Raw genomic sequence first — 25,491 nt, forward strand, 5'->3', positions numbered from 1 at the left:
TGGTTTGTGCCCAGGCCAACTTCAAAGAGTTGCCACTGTGAGACCTAAAGTTCTTAAGACACTTGTGTCCAAAAGATAGTAAGTGGATAAGACATTTGCCTCCCACAAGGTCATCCTGGGTTTAACTTCCACCATTGCATATGGCCACCTGAGCACTTTCAGAAGTGATTACTGACACAGAACCAGGAGTAACCCTTGAGCACCTTCAGGCATGGTTCAAAAACCAAATACCAAAATAAAACAGTATAGAGGCTTATAAAACAAACAAAAATAAAATTATCAGTGGAATCTATGCTAGTTCCCTGTGGACTGTGTCTGAGAGAAGATCAAGAGTGCTTTCCTTGGGACTGAAGCAATAGTATAGTGGATCAGGCATTTGCCTTGCATGCAGCTGACCCAGTTTCAATCCCATATGGTTCAATCCCGAATGAGCATCCCATATGGTTCCCAGAGAGCAGAGCTAAGAATAACCTCTGACCATAGCTGGACGTTCCCTCCCCCCACCAGAAAAAATGAATGCTTTCCTTACTGAGCATAAAATTGCTGTGCAAGTGTTGTAATCATAAGCACAGTCAGAAAGCAAACAATTTTAAAAGCAGTTTTGAATAATAAAATCTTTTTTGAAAATCCCCCCCCCCCCAGGACAGGGAGATAGTATTATAAAGGAAAAGTATACCTAAATTTACAGCAGACAAATCACAGGAGTAATCATACTGGCAATACAGAGAACTTCCTGTATGACCTTAGTGAGGCAAAAGCTACATCAACTGTTTCCCCTTTCCCATTCTCTTTGTTGTAATCTTCATTGGTACTTCTTTTTTGTACTCTCTCATTCAGTTCTGGTGTTCATTGAGGGATGCACTCATGCATTTTGCGATGCTCATGCAATTTCTGGTTCTAGTGTTTTCCAAGGCGTATATACTTTAGTTGTGGTGTTGGCACATGTTTGAATCCAGTGGGCCAGAGATCAAATACTCTCCTGTAGCAACTGGGAACCCAAGGATATAGAGCTGCTAGAATTGCACTCAGTACATTCAAACAGTACTGTAGATCGAACTCTTGGCCCCTAAGAAGCACCTACAAGTCAGGAGTGTTAGACCACTAAGTCGTTCCCCAGATTCAAGATGTGTTTGATGTATTTAGAGATTTACTGATTTCCAAGCCCATATATGACATACTTTATAGATTCAATAATAAATATTGAACATTGGGGGGCCAGTGAGGTGGCGCTAGAGGTAAGGTGTCTGCCTTGCAAGCGCTAGCCAAGGAAAAAGCGAGGTTTGATCCCCTGGCATCCCATATGGTCCCCACAAGCCAGGGGCAATTTCTGAGTGCTTAGCCAGGAGTAATGCCTGAGCATCAAATGGGTGTGGCCCGAAAACAAACCAAAAACAAAAACAAAAACAAAAGATAAATAAGTAAATATTGAAAATTGGACCCTGTGGGTTCAGCAATATTTTGGTCATTCAAAAGATCTAGTTTTAAGTGAAGCCCTCTTAGTCCTTTTAAAAAGTACTACCTTAATAGTTAATAAAATAATGACATTTAACCCCAGCCTCTCAAATTTTCCTGTGTATATGAATATCATGAGACGCTGTTAAGTGTAAATTAATTATGATCAATCTGGGGTGGGGGTCAGAGTGTCTGCATTTTTTTGTTTTAGGGTCACACATGGCAGCACTCAGGGGTTACTCCTGGCTCTGTGGTCAGCAGTCACTCCTGGCAGGCTCAGGGGACCATATGGGATGTCGGGATTCGAACCACTATTCATGCTGGATCAGCTGCATGTAAGACAAATGCTCTACTGCTGTGCTATCTCTCCAGCCCCTAGAAAGTCTGCATCTCTAATTGCCTCTCAAGGACATCAATTCTAAACACAAGAATTTGAGGAACCAGACTTTGTGTTACACAATCTTTGTCAGTCCACCACAGCCTAGATTATTTATTTTATCTATGAATTGTATAAAACATTAGCATCTCCATCTCACCAACAAAGCAATGTTCTAAGTGGCCCACTTTACAACCAGCAGCTGGTCAAAGACAGTAATCCAATGCACATGTTTTGATTTCTAGTTAGCTATCTTTTTTAGTCTCTCACATTTTTCTTTATACTTTTACCTCCCATGTCTTGTAAGGTCATGTGTCTCAAGGTTAAAGTCCACACTTAATTTCATCTTTTTCAAACCTTTAAGCTAATAATCTGATTCTACTTCTCATGCTGCGCAGCAGCTGGGAATAAAACGATTTTTATAAAGGGCTTGCAGTGGTTTTGTCCAACGTGATTGTGCCCCTAGAAAGCAATCATGCTTGGAAACACTGCTCAGAGCAGTTTGATGAATAGGCCTGGGGTTTGTAATTAGATGATTTAAAATGGGACAGAGCTCAAGTCTCATAACAAGAGACTTGGTGACTGCTGCTTTCTGTTCCTGTACAGCCTGTAAGCCATGGTCTTTCTATGGAAACAAAAATCATTTCATGGGGGGTGGGGAGTGGGGAGACAGGAGAGCACCTGTTACAATAGAGATCTCCACCAGGTGCTCTGCCAACATCTCCATCCTAACAGCAAGACTGTGAGGCAGGCTAGTATATGCCAATTTGATACATTAGGGATCTAAAGTTAAGCAAGTTTTAATAGTTAGGAGGCTGCAGTATCCTACTGAACAATAAAGCTGATTATGTCTGATGGATAGGGCTTCTACCACTATACCACATAGCCTCTTTTAAAGGGCAGAGACACCTATAGCTTCTCTAATCTGTCAGTGTCTCATTTAGAAAGGTGGAGATTTTACCCTCTTTCACATTATTCCTTTGGAACATGCTTTTTTGGACTATGTCAGGCTACCATCTTTTCTACGAAAGCAACAAAAAACCCTCTCTGGATAATTAAAACAGTACAATGAAATTCTATCTCTTTCACACTCATTTGACAATAGTGAGTTTGGAAGCACACAGTTAGAGGCTATTTGTTCTGAGTCATTTAAAAACATATAATCTTTACCCTTAAAAACTAGGAACAGGAGCTAGGCAGGGGTCTCAAACTCGCGGCCCGCGGCCCGCAGCCCACGGCCACAAACGGCCCTCCGTACAACATTTTGTGGTCCTTCCCTAGAGGAATCTTTTTTGTTTTGTTTTGTTTTAGTTGTTTGGGTCACATCCCCCAATATTCAAGGCTTACTACTGACTTTGCACTCAAGGATCACCCCGACTTTGCCTCCTGCGGCCCCCAGGTAAATTGAGTTTGAGACCCCTGATAGAGTGATAGTATAGTAGGTAAGTAGGTAAGGCACTCTGAACACTCTGACCTGGGTTCGATCCCTGCACCACATGCAGTTCCTGAGCCTGCCATTAGTGATTCCTGACTACATAGCCAGGAGTAAGCCCTGAGCACCTCTGGGTATGGCCCACAAACAAACAAAAAACTAGGAACGGGTCACAGAGACAACTAAAAGGGGCGGAGTACATGGTGAATTCCCCTCCTCCCCCAGTACTTCAGAGCCTTAACACTACCCTAAACATTACCAGGGATAGTTATGGTGCCCCCAAGTACTGGGGTAACTCTGAGCACCATCACACCTAAGTAATACCTTATTGGCGGGCCTAAGATCTCATGCCATGAGGCTGAATACTGATAGGCCTCTGAGCACTCCTTCAAAACAACAGCAACACAAACTGGATATAAAGTCATTCTCTTATATATCCATTGTATAATTATGATTAGGAATTTTAATTATGACAAAATTATCTAATAAATGACATTCGGATTTTGCAATTGCTTTAATAATGTCGTTTCTAGTAACTTGATTCCAGATCATGCAAGGAATGTCTTTGTCTTTTCCTTTTAGTCTCTCATCTCAAACAGTAAAGTGGTCACCAAAACTGGCAGTCTAGCACTTTTCCAAGTCATTAGAAAGAATGTCGCTAAAGTATGGAAGATGCTAAGTGCATCATACTAAATGAGACAATCCTCTCATTATGTTCAATGTGCTTCCTGCTTCTAATGCTCCCTGGAAAATATAAAGCTCCCAGTGCTGCTGGGAGGACTTACCAGGTCAAAAGTCCATATTTCTGCAGGCTTCTTTCCTCCACTCTCTGCACATGAGTGATCAGATGGTTCTTACAGCAATCCTTCCTCTTTGTATCTCTTAATTTCTTTAAAAAAAAATTTTTTTTTTTTTTTGGTTTTTGGGTCACACTCGGCAGCGCTCAGGAGCCACTCCTGGCTCTATGCTCAGAAATTGCCCTGGCAGGCACGGGGGACCACAGGAATGCCGGGATTCGAACCACCATTATTCTGCATGCAAGGCAAATGCCTTACCTCCATGCTATCTCTCCGGCCCCCCAAAACACATTTTTAAATATTTATTGGGGCCAGAGTGATGGCACAAGTGATAAAGTGGTAAAGCATCTGCCTTGCCTGCACTAGTCTAGGCTGGACCGCAATTTGATCTCCCCCATGTCCCATATAGTACCCCAAGCCAGGAGCGATTTCTGAGCACATAGCCAGGAGTGGCCCTTGAGCATCACTGGGTGTGACCCAAAAAACAAACAAAATCTTTATTTAAGCACCATAATTACAAACATGTTTATAGTTGGGATTTAGTTGTAAAAAAGAATGCCCCCAGTTTGATTTCAGGACTATTGTGTGATGTTTGTCTTTACTGCTTTAGTGCTCACCGGATATTTTATTTGATATTTCTTTCTGTATTGTTGCGGTGTTTCAATTACCTTTTTCCTGTGTTCTCTCAAACTGAGGTTGAAAGCCTCTAAAAGGACTCCGCCCATTTTCAGCTTATTTGATTTTTTACCCCATTCTATTGCTTTTCTCTCCTTCAAATGAAACTACATAACTCGATCTAGCTCCGCCTCTCAAATAAAGGGGGAAACAAGGGAGGGTGCCAGGACCAAACAGATATATGATCACTAGTAGTAAGCTAGACACAGAGGGGACCACTTACTCTAGCAGCCCGAGGGGGAGGGTGATGGTAGGGGATATGGGTTGCAGGAAGGGAACGAGGGTGGAGGGAGGACAAATTTGGTGCTGGGTATTCCCCTGATTCAATGTTAATATGTACCTAAAATACTACTATGAAAGATATGTAAGCCAATATGGTCAAAATAAAAATTAAAAAAAAAAAGAATGCCCCCTTCACCTGTGCAACATTCCTACCACCAATGCCCCCCAATCACCCTCCTCCCCCCATCCCCCATCTGTATTCAGAACAGGCATTCTATTTCTCTCACTCACTGACATTGTCACCATAGTTGTCAGTGTAGTTATTTCTCTAACTGCACTCACCACTCTTTGTAGTGAGCTTCATATTGTGAGCCGGTCCTTCCAGCCCTCATCTCTATTGTCTTTGGGCATTATTACAATAATGTCTTTTATTTTCCTTAAAACCCATAGATGAGTGAGACTATTCTGTGTGTGTCTCTCTCCCTCTGACTTATTTCACTCAGGATAATAGTTTCCAAGTCCATCCATGTATAGGAAAATTTCATGACTTCATCTCTCCTGATGGCTGCAGTGTCCCATTAGTTTCTTTAGCCATTCATCTGTTAAAGGGCATCTGGATTGTTTCCAGATTCTGGCTATTGTAAACAGAGCTACAACGAATATAGGTGTAAGGAAGGGATTTTTGTATTGTGTTTTTGTATTCTTGAGGTATATCTCTAGGAGTGGTATAGCTGGATCCTACGGGAGCTCAATTTCCAGTTTTTGGAGGAATCTCCATATTGTTTTCTATAAAGTCTGGACTAGATGGCATTCCTACCAATGGTGAATGAGAGTTTCTTTATCCCCACATCCCTGCCAGCACTGTTTTTGTTCTTTGTGATGTGTGTGGCATGAGATGGTACCTCATTGCTGTTTTGATTTGCATCACTTTAAAGATTAGTGATGTAGAGCATTTATTCATGTGCCTTTTGGCCATTTGTATTTCTTCTTTGAGGAATTGTCAGTTCATTTCTTCTCCCCCCCCTTTTTTTTTTGATGGGGTTAGAATTTTTTCTTGTTAAGTTCTGTCAGCACCTTGTATATCTTAGATATTAGCCCCTTAACTTATGGGTATTGGGTGAATAGTTTCTCCCATTCTGTGGGTAGCCTTTGTATCCTCATCACTAAATCCTTTGAGGTGCAGAAGCTTCTCAGCTTAATATAGTCCCATCTGTTTATCTCCACTTCCACTTGTTTAGAGAGTGCTGTTTCCTCCTTAAAGGTGCCTTTAGTCTCAATATCATGGAGTATCTCTTAATTTCTGAGGTATTTAAAGAAGGATTTAGGTTTTCAACAAAGTTCCCCCCTCACTTCCCATTGCTCACTTTTAGAATTCAAAGATTATTCTAATTCACCATTCTTGAATTTTTTTTCTGGAATCCTTAGAGATGAAGATGTCCCAAATTAGTGTTTTATGATGTAATTGTTGACATATGACTTGATAGGTTCTTTATTTTCCATATTTTCCTTCCCATTGTTGTTCCTACATTAACTGTATACAGAGTGTAGGATTCCATAAATATCTGGTTGTGGTGATCCCACACTCTTCAAGGGTCATACTCTTTCTTTAGTTGTGGTGCTTTAACACACGCTTATTAGAAGTTACATACATGGCATATTGCTTTTTCATTTTTTGTTGTGGTGTTCACCAGGGATAGAATTTAGACTTTATCTGTGGTGTTTGCACACACACCTGAGAGCAGTGTTGCAGAGACTGCTCTGTCTATATAGAGACTGTAGGCCCTTTTGCAGCACCAGGAGTCCCAAAAGGCAAGGTCACCAAGACTGCATTCAGTGCACAATTGCAACATTGAGGACTGAACACATGGCCTCACGCTTGTAAGGCAGGTGCTCCTGCCTCTGGACTCTGCCTAGAATCCTGACTAGATTCTAAATGACTTTAAGACAATCTAAGACTATTTCCCAGATTAGCAAGAATCCTTCAAAGTTCCTCTGCAATGACTTAAGCTATGAAGATTACAAACCATAGTAAATGCTTTTTTTTTCATTCTTAATTTTTATGAATTCTAGAAAGAAAACATCTAGAATTCTATTTTCCTTACCAACTCAGTATATGTTGTTTGTAAATTGTACTGCCTTAGCTGGCCTTGCAAGAAGCAATTGTCTAAAAGCTTGTTGAAGCAGCTATCAATCCACTAGAATCAGTATATTAAAAATAGAGAAACCCCATTAAAATCAAATTTGTGATATGTGTGGGGCTTATTTATAGCAAAAGTTGTTTGATGTTTATATTAAATTCATATTTGACTAAGCATCCTGTGTTTTTATATCTCTATATAGCAGTCCTCTGCCTAGATACTATAGCTCACCTTTATGTTTAATGGTGACAGCTGCCACTGCTAAGATTTGAAATAATGGAAAAAGATGCATGTTTATGACTAGCTAATAGAAAACTAGATTGCAATATAAATTTTGGGTTGATTTTCATTAAGTGGAACAAGTAAATAAATACCAAACCTATATATAGCATTTCAAGATATAATCCACATTCCTCTATTTTAACTTCAAAAGGTAAAACCTCTGAAAACTGCAGGTTTTGTTTAATGCTTCTGGCAACAACACCCAACTTACATATTCTTTATTTGCCTTTATATCATGTTGTATTCAATTTTCCTATTGAAATGTTTGTTTGATCATGAAATGCTGTTCAAGATCTCCTAGGGGTTTTACAGAATACATATAATAAATATTTATTACCTTTTAAAATATTAAAATAACGAATTCTATATCTGGCCTCAAGAGTCTCAAATAAAGAATTATGAAACACTAAATAGCTAGAAAATAATAAGTACAATGTTAGAAGTACACATTTCAATATAGGAGCCATTAATCACATCTGTCCACACTGAATATTTAACATATGTCTAGTCTGACTTGAGACTGATATAACCTCAAATATTTAGTATGTAAAAAGAATGTGAATAAGAATTTGAATAAGATATGAGGTAATAGTACCTGTTTTATTTTTCCCCACATTCAATGCAGTTATATTAAAAAGATTATCTTTTACAAATATATATTCAGCTTCTATATATTTCTAGTAGACTCTTCTTTGGAGAATATGTAAGTCCATAACTATCACAATTAAGGACAAAAAGATTATGTGGACAGTTAGTTGAGTGAATACTTAGCCTTCGAACTCCTAACCTACTGTTCTTTCTATGTCTTCTTTAAAATACCTAATTTCAGAGAGAAATTCAGGGTCTTGTTAGGCTTATGTTTCCTGGGCCTTGAATAGATGGTTTTTCCTTCCTGAAATTCCACCAGGCTTCCCTCGTGATTTCCCTCCTCTTAGTGTAAGCTCCTTAAAAACAGGAAAGTATCTACAGAGCTCTATTCCCAATTCTGGGGAAGATTAGTAGGGACTTGATAAGTACTTGTTACTCAATGAACTGAAACCAATATACATCACACTTTAAGTATATTCAATTCCAGAGCAAATGAGAGAAAACAATCTGACATTACCTGGTATTTTTACTTCTCAAATCAACACAATTTGAAGGTTTCTTAAGCACTGGAAGATACTTTGCTGCTCTGTAGGCTCTTTAAGCAGAAATTTTTCATTCTCTCTCTTAATAATGATCAATTCTAATGAAAAAACGTATTAAAATTCCAGAATGAAAACTTCCTAAATGGTAGTGTCTCAATAGCCTTTGGATTCTAGTCATTGCTTTGGGTTTCTAACATTTTCAGAATCAGAATATTTGTGAATTTTTTTGATGAAAGTTGAAAATCAAGGCACTGTCATGAAATGAACAGTCTTAAGTAAAACAGAATGAGACTTAGAGAAACAAATGTAAAAGATTCTTTCCCTCTAGTTCCATTAGATGATATATTTTTCAACAGGTCCAGGGGAAACTGAGTGTGCTGCCTGAGAGGCTGTAAATTTTCTCAGTTTTTAATTAAGGCAAGTCCCTTCATCAATCCCATTGTAAATGAACCAGGCCACATCAGCATAGAGAGTAAAGGAAAATCTTACTGTCTGGTGACAAACAATACAAGCAAGGTTCCACTGCTTTCACAAATATCACTTTCTAGATACAAAGCATTCAGTTGAGATCCTCATCATTTAAAGGAATGCTAAGTATGACCTCATTGTCAGGGGAGTGATTTATTTGGCAATAATTAGAACTCCTAAAAATGAGACAGTAGAAAAGGACTTCATACCCATGAACACACACTATATTTAGTTGGGCATAAGGAAAACCCAATTTCCACAGGGAGCAGAACAAGTAATTTGGGGGAGAGGGTTACAAAACAAGTCACCAGCAAAGTTTATGGAAGAGTTGATGTACACCCCCTTCAATTTATCCAAGCCAGATCTGGGAAGACCTCAAGATATATCATTCCCAGATGCTGAGTATTCAATTCAGCAGCAGCCTTGGTTTAGTTTCAAAGTTAAGAGAAGAAAGTAACTCATGAAATAGTTAACAGGTTTCCAAAGTGGTCTTGGAACTCACACCATCAAAAGAGTCAATTGAAAGTTAACAGCTTTTTCCTCAACATACTTGAATGACTCAGAGTAACTAGAAAAAGACTCTGTAGCTAGGGAGAATGATATAATTAAAATTACAGCAGTAATTTTTAGCTGTTGGAGAGCATCACTTGTTGCATTCAACAACTATTCATTCAACAACTAGCTGGCTGACTCTTTTCACCACATCCTCCCAAACAATGGTTGTTTCCATTCTTTTTGATTAGGGCCTTGCTTACTGCTGTGAGATAATATTTTAATATAATTTTGGTGTGCACTTCCCTGATAATCAGTGATTATGAATATTTTTATGCCTGTTGGCCATCTTTGAGGAAGTGTCTATGCAGCTTCTTTTTTCTTTTTCTTACCCATGGGGCTATTTATTTGAACTTACTGAGTTCTATAAGTGCTTTAAATATCTTGGAGATTAGCTCCTTGTGTAAATGCTAATATTTTCTCCCATACATTTGGGTGTGTTTTTATTTGGGCATCATTTCCTTTACCTTGAAGAAATCTTTGTTTAGTTCCATTTGTTTATTTCTGCTTTTGTCTTTCTTACCAGTGGGGTCTTTTCATTGAAGACTCCTTTGAGTTCAACAGAGGTTGTGGAGCATTCTATGTTTTCTTAGTTGGGATACAGGTCTGATATTAAGCTCCTAAACACATCTTGGATTAACCTTTGTTTATGATGTGAGACAGATATCTAGTTTCATTTCTTTGCATAGACTTAATAAGTTTTCTCAGAACCATTTGTTAAAGAACTTTCTTTGCTCCAATTCATGAATTTGGTCTCCTTTTTATGGATTAACTCCTAATAACTTCTTAGAAACAGAAACAAAGGAAAGGATTTGGTGTTCAGTTTGGCTTTCAGTAAGAAAGATCACTTTTCAAGTGATGGGTAAAATCCAGAACTTTTGATGAATGAACAAAAGTTGCGAATAACTTGCGATAGCACAATGCTCACCTGATAGGGACAAAAGAAACATTACTATTTATTTTAAACAAATATTTTTTGAATACATAGGAGAGATTATAGAAACCAAGGAGCTTGATTTCATTGTGGACAACTCCAGATCAATCCTTACTACTACATGCCCCCCCCTAACATTGATAATTATATCCCTAGTGTCTTCAAGCATCACTTGCTTTGAACCACAGACAAAATTAGTCAAGAATCACCAGGAGTGGCCCATAGGTAGGCCTTCTAAGCACTTTTTAGAGGCTCTTCCTCTCTTTCATCCTCCCCAAGAAAATATATACATATTTAATTTTTCACATTTATGTCTTTTTTAAATATTTTTAGTTTTTTTTAATTTTAATGTCTCTTTTTAGACTATAGTTATTAACCTGGGACTCACTGATGAGCTTTAATTAAGTGCACTGTTTGAGTTGACATGAACATTTCCACATAATGGTGGCTTAAAATAAATTCAAAGTAGTTTGTGATCTATCCTCAAATACACATAATGATGAATTATTGCTATAAGAACTATCACTAAGCCTAGATCCCTAGATAATTTGCATCAAGCAAAATCTCATAGTACTCAATTATGGTACTGCTGACATCTGAGATTGATTCCTCATAGGGTAAGACTGTAATACTCATTACACTATTTTAGGATTTACTAAGTGACAGCACCACCTTCTACTCACTGTGTTACCCAAATGATCATATACATTTTAATTCTCCCTGATTACAGAGTGAATTCTCTTTCTTCATCAGGAAAATGAGTGTCTTCAAGTTTGGGTGCAATAAGTTTTCAAAGGCAGTAGCCAGTGTAATGATTGTTCCTATTCACATTCCACTGTGCTAACAAATGTATATTTCTTGGAGGAACCTTGCAAAGTACCATTAAAAAATAAACTACAAAAGGGCCAAAGTGGTAGCACAGCAGTGGCATTTGCCTTGCACGTGGCTGACCAGGATGGACACAGGTTCAATCCCCGGCATCCCATAAGGCCCCCCAAGCCAGGAGCAATTTCTAAGTACAAAGCCAGGAGTAACCCCTGAGCACTGTGTGTGCCTTCCCAAAAACAAAAACCAAAAAACAAACAAAAAACAAAAACAAAAAAAAAACACCAAACAAAAAAAAAAACTACAGAAAAAAAAAAAGGAATTAAAAAAACCACATAAAATCATGGACCAAACTTATAATTAGCTATATAATAATTTATGTCCCCTAAATTTAATGCCCACAAGCTATAAATGGGATGGATTGACTTGGAAATATCAGTTCACTTCTAAAATTGGATGGTCTATGCAATAATAAGTAGGGTCTATAGTATTTCTTGCACCTCAAGGAAATTCACAGATGTTTCTTTTCCAAGATAAGAAAATCTCTCAGGCCAGAACGATAGCACAGAGGATACAGCATTTGCCTCAGCAATGCAGGTGACCCTGGATCTTCAACATCCCATATGGTCCCCCAAGCCTGACAGGAGTAATTTTTGAGCACAGAGCCAGGAGTAACCCCTGTGTACCGCTTGGTGTGGCCCCAAAATAAAACTTTTTTTTTTTTTTTTTGGTTTTTGGGCCACACCCGGTAACGCTCAGGGGTTACTCCTGGCTATGCGCTCAGAAGTTGCTCCTGGCTTGGGGGACCATATGGGACACCGGGGGATCGAACCGCGGTCCGTCCAAGGCTAGCGCAGGCAAGGCAGGCGCACCTTACCTTTAGCGCCACCGCCCGGCCCCAAAATAAAACTTTTTTTTTTTAAATGAAAGAAAGTAAAAAAAAGAAAACCCACTTTAGAAAAGAAATATCACCAAGAGTGATCCCTGAGCACAGAGCTAGAAGTAAGACCTGAGCACAGAAGGGTGTGACCAAAACAAAGGAACAAATAAAAAACCCAGATTAGGAAGACTTCTCCCTTCCAGAGTGGGTGCTTTAGTTCTGCAGGAAACCTTCTATACTGCAGATTACTCAATGTGAGGACAAGTGAAAGAAGCTGCAATGACTTCTTGATTTATGATTTCATTAAGATATTTGGCATCACTAACATTTATCGGAATTAATAGCTCCACTAGCATTTATTGGAATTAATAACTTTTTTTTGGGGGGGGGTTTGGGCCACACCCATTTGATGCTCAGAGGTTACGTCTGGCTAAGCCTCAGAAATTGCCCCTGGCTTGGGGGGACCATATGGAACACCAGGGGATCGAACTGTGGTCCTTCCTGGGCTAGCACTTGCAAGGCAGGCACCTTACCTCTAGCGCCACCTCACCGGCCCCAAATTCTTTTTTGTTTGTTTGTTTTGTTTTCTTTGTTTTGGGGCCACACCCGGCAGCACTCAGGGGTTACTCCTGGCTCTCTGCTCAGGAATCGCTCCTGGCAGGCACGAGGGACCATATGGGATGCCAGGATTCGAACCACCGTCCTTCTGTATGCAAGGCAAACACCTTACCTCCATGCTATCTCTCCGGCTAGAATTAATAACTTCTTAAAATAAAAAATATTCAGTGATAAATGAATGCAGTTTAAAATGTGTGAGCATGTGGGTGGGTGGGTTAGAACACAGTACTCACCTCTTTTGCCCTTGTGTACCATTTAGTCTCAGGAATGTATAGGTGAGAAGAGGTGAGAGACATAAAGAGAATAATCACTGATTTTCAGAAGAAACTTTTTTTCTCCTCAAGACGACTTGACTTTTATTGGAGATGCCTGACATCAGAGCTTGGACACCAATGCAACATCAGCTTCCCTGTGCTCTTGAGGCATCCATGTCCTCCTTGGGTAGAGCTTCAGGGGCTCGATCCATATCAGATGTTTAACTACGTTCAATCTGGCATTCATGGAGGGGATATTCTTGTAAACATGAAGGGTATGTACTTTTTCTATCCAAGCATCTTGATTTTATCTTTTTCCTACTATGGCTGTCTTATTGTACTTTTGATTCAGGTGACAATGTGCAGTTTATGATGGTGCTGGAGATCCCACCATATTTTTCATGATCTGCTAGTGAAGGCTGAAATACTTTACCAGGAATTCTTGATGTGGTCAATTTGGAATCCAACCAGAACAAATGAGTGATTCCATACCTTTGCTTACAGCCTGTGGTGGGCCTGGGATCCACTGAACTGCAGAGTGCAAGATCCCAGCCATAGCTGCAGCTAGCTCTGCAGAGGCAGAGACTTGGGAGACAGAGCACGGGAAGTCAGCAAGAGGCAGGGCCTGGCCCCCATCTGGCTCCTACCAGTATCGAAACCAAGTCCTAGTCAAAGCACCCAGCCTGCAGGCCTCACTCTCAGAAGAAACTCTTTTAGGCAATGCATTAAGCCTAAATAATTTCTATTTTAGAAAAACAAACTAATTCAGAAATCAAGTAGTATCTATGACAGATATGTTATTGACTTGGTATCCATAGAAGTCTCAACCCAACAGGTAGGCTGTTTGAGCAGATTCTCACAGGGCATAAAAATATAAGCACCCTAGACAACTACTCATCTTTTCATATGAGTTAGATCTAGGTAAGTGATATACTTAATTACATATTGACAATTTGATGAAGTGAATTAAAATAGCTACTACTTCCAAAGAGTTCAAAATTTTTCCTTGTGGTTTCTTACTATGTGTCATTTATTTTATTGAAGTAATTAATAGTTTATAAGATTGTGTATGTTACTATGCCTCACACACAAACTCTCCATCAAAGTACCACCCCTCCTTTAGATCCCACTTCTCTGAAAACCTCAGCTCTGCAGTCAGAGTCTAAGGGTTTTCTTTGGAGGGATTGGAGATGGAATGGGCCTCATTTGGTGGTACTCAGGACTATTCTTGGCTTTTCACTCAGGAATGACCCCTGTCTGTGTTTAGGGAACCATCTGTGGTACTAAACATTCAAACCAGGATCAACCACGTCCAAGACAAGGGCCTTACTTCCTGAACTAACTCTTGAGCCCTAAGACTTTGTTTTTATTAGATATTGATCCTTCATCCCTTATATATTCTTTATATTTTGTACATGAATGAGGTAATGTATATTTGTCGTTCTACTTCTGACTTATTTTTTTTAATGTAAATTCTTCCAGTTTCATTCTTCTAGCCCTCCTGGTCCTCATCTCTTTGGATATTAATACCATGCTATCTTTTTAAATATCCCAGAAATGAGTATAATCATTCTAAGTCTATCCCTCTCACTCTCACTCATTTTACTCAGTTATTTTTCTCTTACTACTATCAGAATTTTTTTTTCTAGTCTTTTTGTTGAGGGGGTTGGTAGGTTTCTCAAGCAGATTTCAGGAGGCCCAGGCCCCTCTCAATGAATCAGCCAACCAGACTTGTGATTCAATGTGAGGGCCTGATAATGCAGAACTGCTCTGGACCTATTGTGCCAGAGATTATTACCTTGGCCATGTTAGCAATGCTCAAGGGCTTTAGGGACCATCCTCAATAGTGCTTGGGGCTTGGGGGACTCCAGGGATGTACCCTGAGATATTCAAAGGACCATCATGTATTATTGAGGATCAAACTAGGATCAACCACATGCAAGGTATACATGTTTTTTTTTATCCCTGGCATCCCATATGTTCCTCTGAGTCTGCCAGGAGTGATTTCTGAGTGAAGAGCCAAAAGTAACCCCTGAGTACCACCGGGTATGGCCTAAAAAAAAGGGAAAATAGTTTTATTTAGAGGAATATGGGGGGACGGGAATATAAATACACAGAGAGAGAGAGAGAGAGAGAGAGAGAGAGAGAGAGAGAGAGAGAGAGAGATTGTAGAGAGAAGGGAAGAGAGAGAATAGGACATCTCGGAGGGAGAAAAAAGCAAAGAGTACAGATCTCAGGTAGAGATGAGGGTTGAACCCCTAGGATTAAAATAATCTACCCAATATGGTGCTATACAATCTTTTCAGATGATTCTGGCTTTCATGTAGGCCACATTTTACATATTTAAGGTCCTTATATAGCTTGACTATTAGTCCTTTATTAGATGTACAATGTGTAAATAATGAATTTTTCCTATATGTTTGGCTGACATTATTTAATTTTGGTTTGGGGCCACATCTGACAGTGCTTGGGGGACTGTCATGGTGTTAGGTATTATACCACATGTATTTCCTATGTACCAACTCTAAAAGCAAAACATTTTTCCTCAGGAAACTTCCTTCAATTTATAGTGGAGTCACTGACTCTTTATAAGGCTATGACTGTTAGAGTTTTCTGCAACAGGGTTTCTCAATAAACATACCCTGACATCCTGACAAGGATTTCAAACTGATATTTCAAACTGATAGTGACTTTCAAGAAAATATCACATTTGTTCAGTGCAAAAGGAGAGTTAGAGAGGAATACAGGAGATGGGGTGAGAGCAAGAAACATGGACAGCAGGAATCATGTGTCTATGTGCTGCTATTTTCCTGTGTACTCCCTCCAGAATTCAGAATAGGTGTTATATTTGCTCTCATTTAATAAACAAAGGGAAACCAATGTCTCCCAGACAGTAATATATTGAGGCAGAATTAAAAAAACTCATGACTCAAAACTGGAAAAATAATATAGAAAGTAGAGCACTTGCATGCTGCCAACCCAGGTTCAACCCCTGCCTTCACCCCAATCATTCCCTGAGTCTGCCAGGATAATCCCTGAGTACAGAGGCAGGAATAAGCCCTGAACATTTCTACATGTGGCCCCCAAACAAACAACCAATGTTCTAGATTTAGGAGTCCTCAGAAGGGTCAAGGGAAGAGAGTTTATTTTATTTTATTTTTTTAACTAACTGCGTATATACTTTTTATTATTTTTAAAATAACTTCTTTATTTAAGCACCATGGTTACAGAAATGTTCATAGTTGGGTCTAGAGAGTCTATTTTATAAACTTTTATTTTATAGTCTCTTTTAGGCAGCTCTCAGATCTTGCAGGCTATTGGATAGGCACAGATCTCACTTGTATTTCTATCTGAATAAGAATTATGTTATACTATTCCTAAAAGTGTCTCTGCTGATCTTAAACCACAGATTTGAAGCTTAGACTCCTTACAAAAGAACTATGCAAAATCAATACTCTGTTTATCTGGTCTCCATTAGATCCCAGGTACTCTGCTTAGCACTTATGATAAGTGATTTCACTGAATTCTCATAGTAGGTAATATTTTTCCGTATAGGGGAAAAAGATAGTAGCCAGAGAAACAGTATTTAAGTCATATCATAGCAAATTTCCAATGACATATCCTTGCATAATTTTGTACAATTCACAATCAGCTCATAGAAAAGTACATATTTTATGTACTTGCAAATAAAGCATAACGTGAAATATTAAAGGTTAAATTACTTTAGCATAAAATTAGTGTTCTGCAATCTAAAATCAGTCAGAAGAATTCTAAAAACATAGCACTTTCACACTTGTAGTTTGAAGAATAAAAAATATAAAATTGACATTTCCAAGTATGTCAATTCAGTTTTGTTGATGCATCCAAGGTCTTCTTTAGTGTTTTTCAGGTTCACTACCAATCCTGAAGCTGTTCTTCATTCCAAACTTATTTCAAGAGACTTAAATTACAACATTTTTTGTTTGGGGGCCATACCCAGTGGTTCTCAGGACTTACTCTTGGCCGTGCACTATGAGAATGCTATTTGCAGGCTCAAAGAAACTTATGGGGTGCCAGGGTTCGAACTCAGGTCTGCAACATACAAGGCAAGTAGCCTACCAACTGTAATCTCTGGCCCTGTGGCATATTTTTAAAATTAACATGTCACTCCCAGACCATCCCCCCAAATTTTTACATCCTCAGAAAAAGTAATTTTAAAATGCTTCCCAACATGATGCTTTGCCCTTTGTTGATAGTATAAAATATTTTGCAATATTTGCCCTTTCAAGAGATCTCTTTTATTCCAAATGAGTTTATTTTTCTTTTTCTAGTCTTAAGTATGGGGACTGGTTGAGGGAAGGGCCTGAAAGGGACAGAAAAAAAGAGACAATCGTAGCAGAGTCAGAGTTCAGAGCATTGGTGGGATGGACTCTTGCTCTAGAGCTGAACAGTAGCTACAGGGAGTGGAAACAGCTGCCTAGAGAGAACAATATGCTATGTGAAAATTGGAGTGTCTCTAGGGATTCTGGTTTATTCACTTTTATGGATAGGTGGCAGGGCATAATAGCCAGCTCTCTTGGCTAAGACCCATCATGTAACATTCTAAACCCATTCTGGAGACCCACCTGGGATGCTTTCCTCCTGCCCAGATACTCTTCTTATAGCTTAATGAAAACAATGGTGGATCACACCTGATACTTTTTCCTTGGGGTTCAGGATTGTCAGAAGTCTTTCTTACCCTTCCTACTAGGTCTTAGAGGAAAGTACAAGAAGCAATCCTAAAATCATTTATATTGGGGCAACTTTCCTCTAATCCCAATTGCCTGGGCCTCAGGGAAGAAGTCAGGATTATGCCCTCACTAGTCAGAACACTGCTCAGAAGACAAGTCCCTGAACTTGTGTCCCTCATCACCTGAGAATTAGGCAGAATTTACAACTAGGCAACATCTATTCTGCTCAATTCAGAAAGATAACCTAATCCTAAGAGAGACTTGAATTCGATTTCATTTGCCCTTTACCCTATAACAGTTCTCACAGAAAGGAAAGGAAGAAATACAAATCTATATTTAACAGTTACCAAATTTTCAAACTCAAGTTGGTTTTGTTTGTTTTGTTTTGTTTTGTTTGTTTTTAAACTGCCTCAATAGATGATAGGTAGACTCACTGGCTTTAAAGTGAGAAAAACAATTCTTTAGGCTGTTTGTTTGTTTGTTTGTTTGTTTTGGTCAGAGAGTCAAGTTTCAGGACATAGCCGATGCAAAATTTCTAGGCATGAGCATAGCTTAAACTAGACAGCAAAGTATTGCTTTTCTAAGGATTATTAATAATGCATTTATAACTACACAGTGACTAGCTATAAACTTTCAGAGACAGAATGAGAATGCAATCTGTCCACAGCAAAAGAGACAAAGCACTTTTATAAATTATTTATGATGGCTCCTCACTATTCATCAGGCAATGATATCTTGTGTTGTAAAATAGGTACTATTATATAACACAGGCACTATATAGTAGCCATAGGCTGTGAGTATTAAGAGACAGCCACAAAGGAGTTGATATCTATAAAGATCTGCTAGCCACTTCTTAAATAATCTTAGGTGACAGGTGCAAGGGTACTAGGTACAAGCACTTAGTCATTTGCATTTGTCATGCCTTTCACCAAGCCATAATTTTACAATTATATTTATTGTTTAGATTAAACCAGTAAATTTCACTTCACAGACTACACTTTCCTGAATTTTACATTAAGTTTAGAATACTTTATTAAAGTGAATTATGAAGAAGTTGACCGGTTTGGTTCATTGACATTTATTGTGTTCAATAAAGAAATATATTTAAATTAATTTCTATCATGTTCTATGTTATCTAACTCACTCTATTTCTTCCCTTTTATTACCTTTGGATTGCATTTTTTCTTATATCAACAGTACTTTTTGCTCCACTACTTTGAATATTTATTTTAGTAGTTCTATGTCCATTTTTTTTTTTTTTGGTTTATGTCACACCTGGCAGTGCGCAGGGATTACTCCTGGCTCTATGCTCAGAAATTGCTCCTGGCAGGCTCAGGGGACCATATGGGATGCTAGGATTCGAACCACCATCCTTCTGTATGCAAGGCAAACAGGACCCTGCCTCCATGCTATCTCTCCGCCCCCCCCCCAATTTTTTTCTTCTATGTCCCACTAAGTTGACAATATCTAAGTTTATTGATGAATTTCCCATTCCTTTAGAAAAGCACAACAAAGAACTTAAAAGAAATGTTTTCAACACCCCCAAGCCTATAACTTAAAAACTACTATTGCAGTTTACATATATTTCTTTAGTCTTATTCTTTAATTTTTTTTAAAATTTAGATGTTATTTCACTGTTTAATATAGAAAATTATTTTCCAATTTACTCAGTGACTATTTCTTCTTATATTCAAGGACTTCATTTTGAGAAAAAATTTCTTCTTGAAGCATAGCTTTTAAAATTTGTAAATGAGGGTTTATCTATGAAATATTCAATTAAAAATTGTCATTCTTGGGGCCAGAGCGATGGCACAGCAGTAGGGCGTTTGGCTTGCACACGGCTGACCTGAGATGGACCATAGTTTGATCCCCCCACCATCCCATTTGGTCCCCCAAGCCAGGAGCGATTTCTGAGCACATAGCCAGGAGTAACCCCTAAGCATTACCAGGTGTGGCCCCCCAAAAAATAAAAAAATAGTCATTCCCATAGGCATAAAGTGACTTCTCATTGTTGTATTGATTTGTATTTCAGAAAACTGTGATACTGAGCATTTTTTTCATGTACCAATTGGCTATCTGTATTTTTTGGGAATTTTTTTTGTTTTGTTTTGTTTTTTGGCCACACCCATTTGATGCTCAGGGGTTACTCCTGGCTAAGTGCTCAGAAGTTGCCCCTGGCTTGGGGGGACCATATAGGATGCTGGGGGATCGAACCATGGTCCTTCCTTGGCTAGCGCTTGCAAGGCAGGCACCTTACCTCTAGCGCCACCTCACGGGCCCCGGCTATCTGTATTTTTTTAAAGAAAAGAGTCTATATGCATTTTTACCCCATTTTTTGAGAGTTGATTTTTGATATTCAGCTTATGTACCCTTCATAATTTTAGATATCAGCTTTTGCTAGACATGCTGTGTGAAAATACTGCCTCCTACTTAGTAGGATGCATTTTGTCTTTTTTAAAAATAACTTTTGTTTTAATAACAGAACTAGCATTATTTCTTGACATGTTCAATGCTACTAGAACATGTCTAAAAACAAAGTGTCAGGGTCCCTTCACTTTTATCTCAAGAGTTACTTCTGAAACTCTTCCACCAGAACCCTTAGATCATAATTCTAGTAACTATCTTGGGTTAATAGAATATTAAAAATCCCTTAACCTAAAGATAAGTAAAAATGAACTATATCCAAAAGGCAAGATTCAACAAATATTAATAGGACTGGAAGGGGAATGTTCTGTTCATAAAAACTGAAGTGATTTGTGGAGTGTCAAGATAGAAGTCTGCAGAGAGAGAGAGAAAGATGCAGAATGGTCTCACTCATTTATGAGTTTTAAGAAAAATGAAAGACATTCTTGCAATAATAATTTTCAGACACAAAAGAGAGGAGGGCTGGAAGTTACAGCTCACCACAAACAGGGATGAGTTTAGAGAAATAACTACATTGTGAACTATCCTAACAATGAGAATGTATGAGGGAAATAGAAAGCCTATCTAGAGTACAGGTGGGGGTAGGGTGGAGAGGAGGGAGATTTGGGGCATTGGAGATGGGAATGTTGCACTGGTGATGGGTGGTGTTCTTTACATTGCTGAAACCTAAACACAATCATGTATGTTATCAAGTTGTTTAAATAAAATATATATTAAAAAAAAGATAGAAGTCTGAGGACTCATCGCTAGCAGAAGTAGAGAAAAACAGCAGGTGAGGTACTCCGACATAGTGGGAATGTGTGTGTGTGGTGGGGGGAACTCCTCTAGGACCCAGAAGGTCGCAGAAAAATGTCAGTTATATTATTCATGCTCAAAATATTCTCTAGTCTAGTATTTATCTCAACAGCTCCTTCAAAGCATTCTTAAAATTCAACATCTTTGAGAAAATCAATGATAGGACTAATGTTTCCTGCCCTTTGTTGTTCTAATGCAATGGTTATCCATTCCGATTTACTTCCTGCATCCCTTACCACTGGGATAAATAATGATGTTCTTGTGTTACTGTTTATTCCTCTTGACTTATCAACTTAATTGAGGTTTAAATGTCCTGATTAGAAAATCAGAATCAACACAAATGATTAATGTTTCACTTGACACCGTGGAGATGTCACAGTAACCATCCTATCTATTTTTTTTACAACCCATACCCTCTCATTTCCAGCTGATACCCCAGAGTAGACAACTGAGAGAGGAAGACTGCCAGAACTCTAAGACATCATTCAGTAGCCCTGCCAGCAGCCACATAAGAGTAGTAACTTCACTCAGCAGCAGGGATGAATACAGGGCTCAATGAAAATAAATTTGATTCAAGAAATAACTTAGTAGGGGCGGAGCAATAGCATAGCAGTAGGGCATTTGCCTTACATGTGGCCAACCCAGATGGACTCCAGTTAGATTTCTGAAATCCCATATGGTCCCCGGAGCCTGCCAGGAGTGACTACTGAGTGCACAACCAGGAGTAATCCCTGAGTGCCGCCTATGTGATTCCCCAAAAAAGAGAAATAACTTAGTGGGATATATATTGAGAACCCAATTTCTTTTTCCATTCTTTCCACAGCACTACAATATCAAATATTTCTAAAAGTCATTTATAAAGATAATATAACTAGAGCACAATAACTAGAAAATTATGTGGCTAAATGAACTACATATTAATTAACTTATAAAACTAATGGTCAGTCGCCTCAATAAGTAGCACATTTCTTTCTCAAATAAGTTATAATCAAATCTGTCAAATCAATACAGTCAATACAAATCAATATAGTCAAATCAATACAACTATCTCTTCATAGTTTTTATTTTTTTAATTTTTTTTTAAAAAACCTGGGATAGGTGGGCAAAAAAGATCAGTGACCAAATCTTTACAGGGATCTCAAACTTGCAGCCTGCGGACCGCAAACGGCCCTGCCCTAGAGGAATCTTTTTGACTTTGCACTCAACGATCACCCTGACTTTGCCTCCTGCGGCCCCCATATAAATTGAGTTTGAGACCCCTGCTTTAGAACAAGATTAGGCATTTGCACACAAAGGCATTTTGTACTGCCTTTGCTGTGGCCATGAACCACACTGCCTAGAAGATCTCCTGATGGCAACAGAGGTGAGCTGCCCTACCCATGAAAGGTGGAGCATGAATCCTGCTGTATGCATTTGCACATGGGGTCCAGTGTGAACTGCCTCTGCTTTGACCATGAAACACCTCACCCAGAGAGGTCCTGATGGCACATCAACAGAGAGACCATTTTGAACTTCCTCTGCTGTGCCCATGAACCATCCCACCCAGAAAAGTTCCTGATAGCAGATCAACAGAGGTGAGCTCACCCTGCCCACAAAGTATGAAGTCTGAGGAACCAATGGGGAAACAAAGCAGGCCTCTACCATGCATAGAGAAAGAAGATGTCAACTCTGATGACCCAAAAAGTACCAAGCACTTATTTAGCCTCTTAAATAAGGTGTCTAGAGAAGCAAAATGGAGGATCCTCAGAACTCAAATAAAAAAACAGAACGAGCTGAATGAAGCACACAAATAAGAATCAAGAGAATATGAAAATAGAAATGAGAAAAATCCAAACTGAAATAATAGGATTGAAAAACTTGTTAGACAAATTGAAACCTCACTGGAAAGCCTCTTCAGCAGAGTAACAGCAGCTGAGGACAGAATCAATGAGCTGGAAGATGAGATGCATAACAACTCCATACAAAATTGGAGATTGGAAAAGAGCCTTAAAACAATCAGACAATGGAAAAATCCTCAAAGAATGTGAACAGATAAATACAGAAGTCTTTGATAAATTCAAAAGAAACAATGAAGAATCATTGGTGTCCCACAGATCCGGGGAAAAAATCCTCATGAAGAATCAACAGTCAGGGGCCAGCGAGATAGCACAGCGGTAAGGCATTTGCCTTGCATGCAGAAGGAAGGTGGTTCGAATTCCAACATCCATATGGTTTCCTGGAGCCTGCAGAGGTCAATTTCTGAGCATAAAGCCATGAGTAGCCCCTGAGCGCTGCTGGGTATGATCCAAAAAACAAAAAACAAAACAAAAAAAAAGAATCAACAGTCAAAGACATCATTGTAGAGAAACTCTCAGAGCTAAATACTTCATGCAACCAAATCCTGCATGTCCAAACAGTACCAGCTAAAAGAAACCCAAAGAAAAGAACCCCAAGACACATACTAGTCACAGTAGCAAATCACAGAGATAGGAATAGAATATTGTAAGCAGCAAAATAAAAAAAAAAAAAGAAATTGCATTCAAAGTTATATCCTTAAGATGTACAGCAGATCTGTCATAGAAACCCTCAAGGCCAGAAGGCAGTGGTGGGATACAGTGACAAAACTCAATGAAATGAATGCTTTGCCTAGAATACTGCATCCAGCCAGCCTCACATTCCAGTTTGAAGGAAACATACATAGCTTCACAAATGATCAAAAGCTCAGAAACTTGAAAGACTCAAAACCAGCCTTAAAAGAAAAACTGAAAGATCTACTTTAAGATAAAACAAAGAGACACACTCAAAACCTACACAAAAATGACATTAAATTCCATGACAATTATCTCTCTCAACCTCAATGGACTAAAAGCACCAGTTAAAGAGACATAGAGTGGCAAAATGCATCAAAAAGCTGAATCCAACATTCTTATGCCTACAGGAAATACATCTGAATAGTCAGAACAAACATAGTCTCAAAATAAAAAGTTGGAGGACAATTATCTAAACAAACAACTCCCTTAAAAAGCTGGAGTGGCCATATTAATATCAGATGACACAAACTTTAGACTTAGAAAAGTTGTAAGGGACAAAGATGGACATTTCATAATAATCAAGAGATATGTACAACAGGAAGAAGTCACATCCCTAAATATATCTGTATTCAATGAGGGACCAGCAAAATAGCACTGTTGTCCTATGTTAGCACCTCTGTTTTATTTTGTTCTCACTTTGTCTTAGATGTTACATTCAACAATAACCAAGGTCAAATTGGACCTGTCTAGACAGTGCTTTTGGGCTGGTGCTGGAAATAAGTAGGTTATCTGAAAGATCCTCAAACCTTTGCTACTATGGCAGGTTGCTTAAGTCTCATATTTCTAATGGCAGTGTGTGTGTGTGTGTGTGTGTACTACTAGGCTGGAATCTGAGGCTTTCCATCAACACTTTGAGTGAGTGAAGAGGATGGAGTATAGCTTTATGGTTTGATATGTTTGAATAACCAGTCCTCATGTAAATACTGGGATCTATACAATTGGATGGAGCCAAAAGTCTTCTGGTTCTGATGTTCCAGAGAAGTACAGGAGAGGTCAGTATGTGGGGAGATGGGGTTAAGCAGCAGACTTTCTGATCTTCAGGCAGAGAAAGAGGAAGCCTCCAGTTGGCAGGGCTCTGCTGAGGGTAGCTCAATGCTCCTAAGGCACACAGGGGCTATGAAGCTAAAAGGTGGGTTTTGAATACAAAGGTTTGCAGTTATGAGACCATCAATGAAATAATAGTAAAGTGATGTTGAGAAATAAAATGCAGAACAAGAAGCCAAAAAGGCAGCCAAAAAGACATGGGCAGCTAGGAGAGTCTTGGCTTTGGTCCTTCAACAGGTCTTAAAACACTTATTTGCCTCTCTTATACAGAAAAATGATGCTGGGCGTTAGCAAGAGAATATAAAGGGAAGGACAAGTGGCTCTGAAAGGTAACATTGAATTTACCCCAACCTCTCCTATCATCAATGATCTATATGACACCTATTTAAAGAGAGACAAACTCACAGTCTTAGTTTTCAGCATTTATTAGAAAAGATTAACGTTTTGGACTAGGTGTACAAGAGTTGCAAAATCTGTGCTCATAACCAACCCTCATGGAGCTCACCCTCCCAGGTTAACCATTAGTACCCAAAGGCATGGCATGGCACATAATCTTGGAGGAATAGTACTAGACTTTATTCAATTACTCTCACAAGATAGGTCCAAATAATTTCTCGTCCTTATGGATATTTCTATCAGATGGATAGAGACATTCCTCACCAGGACCGAAAATGACTAAGGTACTTCTCCAGGAAAAAATTTCCAGATTTGAGTTACCACATAGCTTTCAAAGTAACAAGAGCCTCTTTTTAACTGCAAAGGTAACCCAACAGGTGGGCAAAGCCTTAAACATTTTTTACATTCTGCCTGGAGACAGCAATCATCAGGAAAATTAGATGAATAAATCAGACCGTAAAGACACAAATCAGAAAACTAAGTCAGGGAACTTCTCGAAAATGATGACACATTATCCC

The 25,491-nt window shown here is 38.8% G+C and overlaps 1 protein-coding gene and 1 pseudogene across 1 annotated transcript in view; both read right to left on the minus strand.

The window, feature by feature from the left end:
- The window catches only part of TMEM108 (transmembrane protein 108), a 262,120-nt gene that overhangs the window by 92,084 nt on the left and 144,545 nt on the right, over positions 1 to 25,491 (minus strand). The window lies entirely within an intron of this gene.
- LOC126010896 (39S ribosomal protein L30, mitochondrial-like) lies at positions 13,138 to 13,591 on the minus strand (annotated as a pseudogene).

This window comes from Suncus etruscus, chromosome 6 (genome assembly GCF_024139225.1).
Source record: "Suncus etruscus isolate mSunEtr1 chromosome 6, mSunEtr1.pri.cur, whole genome shotgun sequence".
In the NCBI taxonomy this organism is placed as follows: domain Eukaryota; kingdom Metazoa; phylum Chordata; class Mammalia; order Eulipotyphla; family Soricidae; genus Suncus; species Suncus etruscus.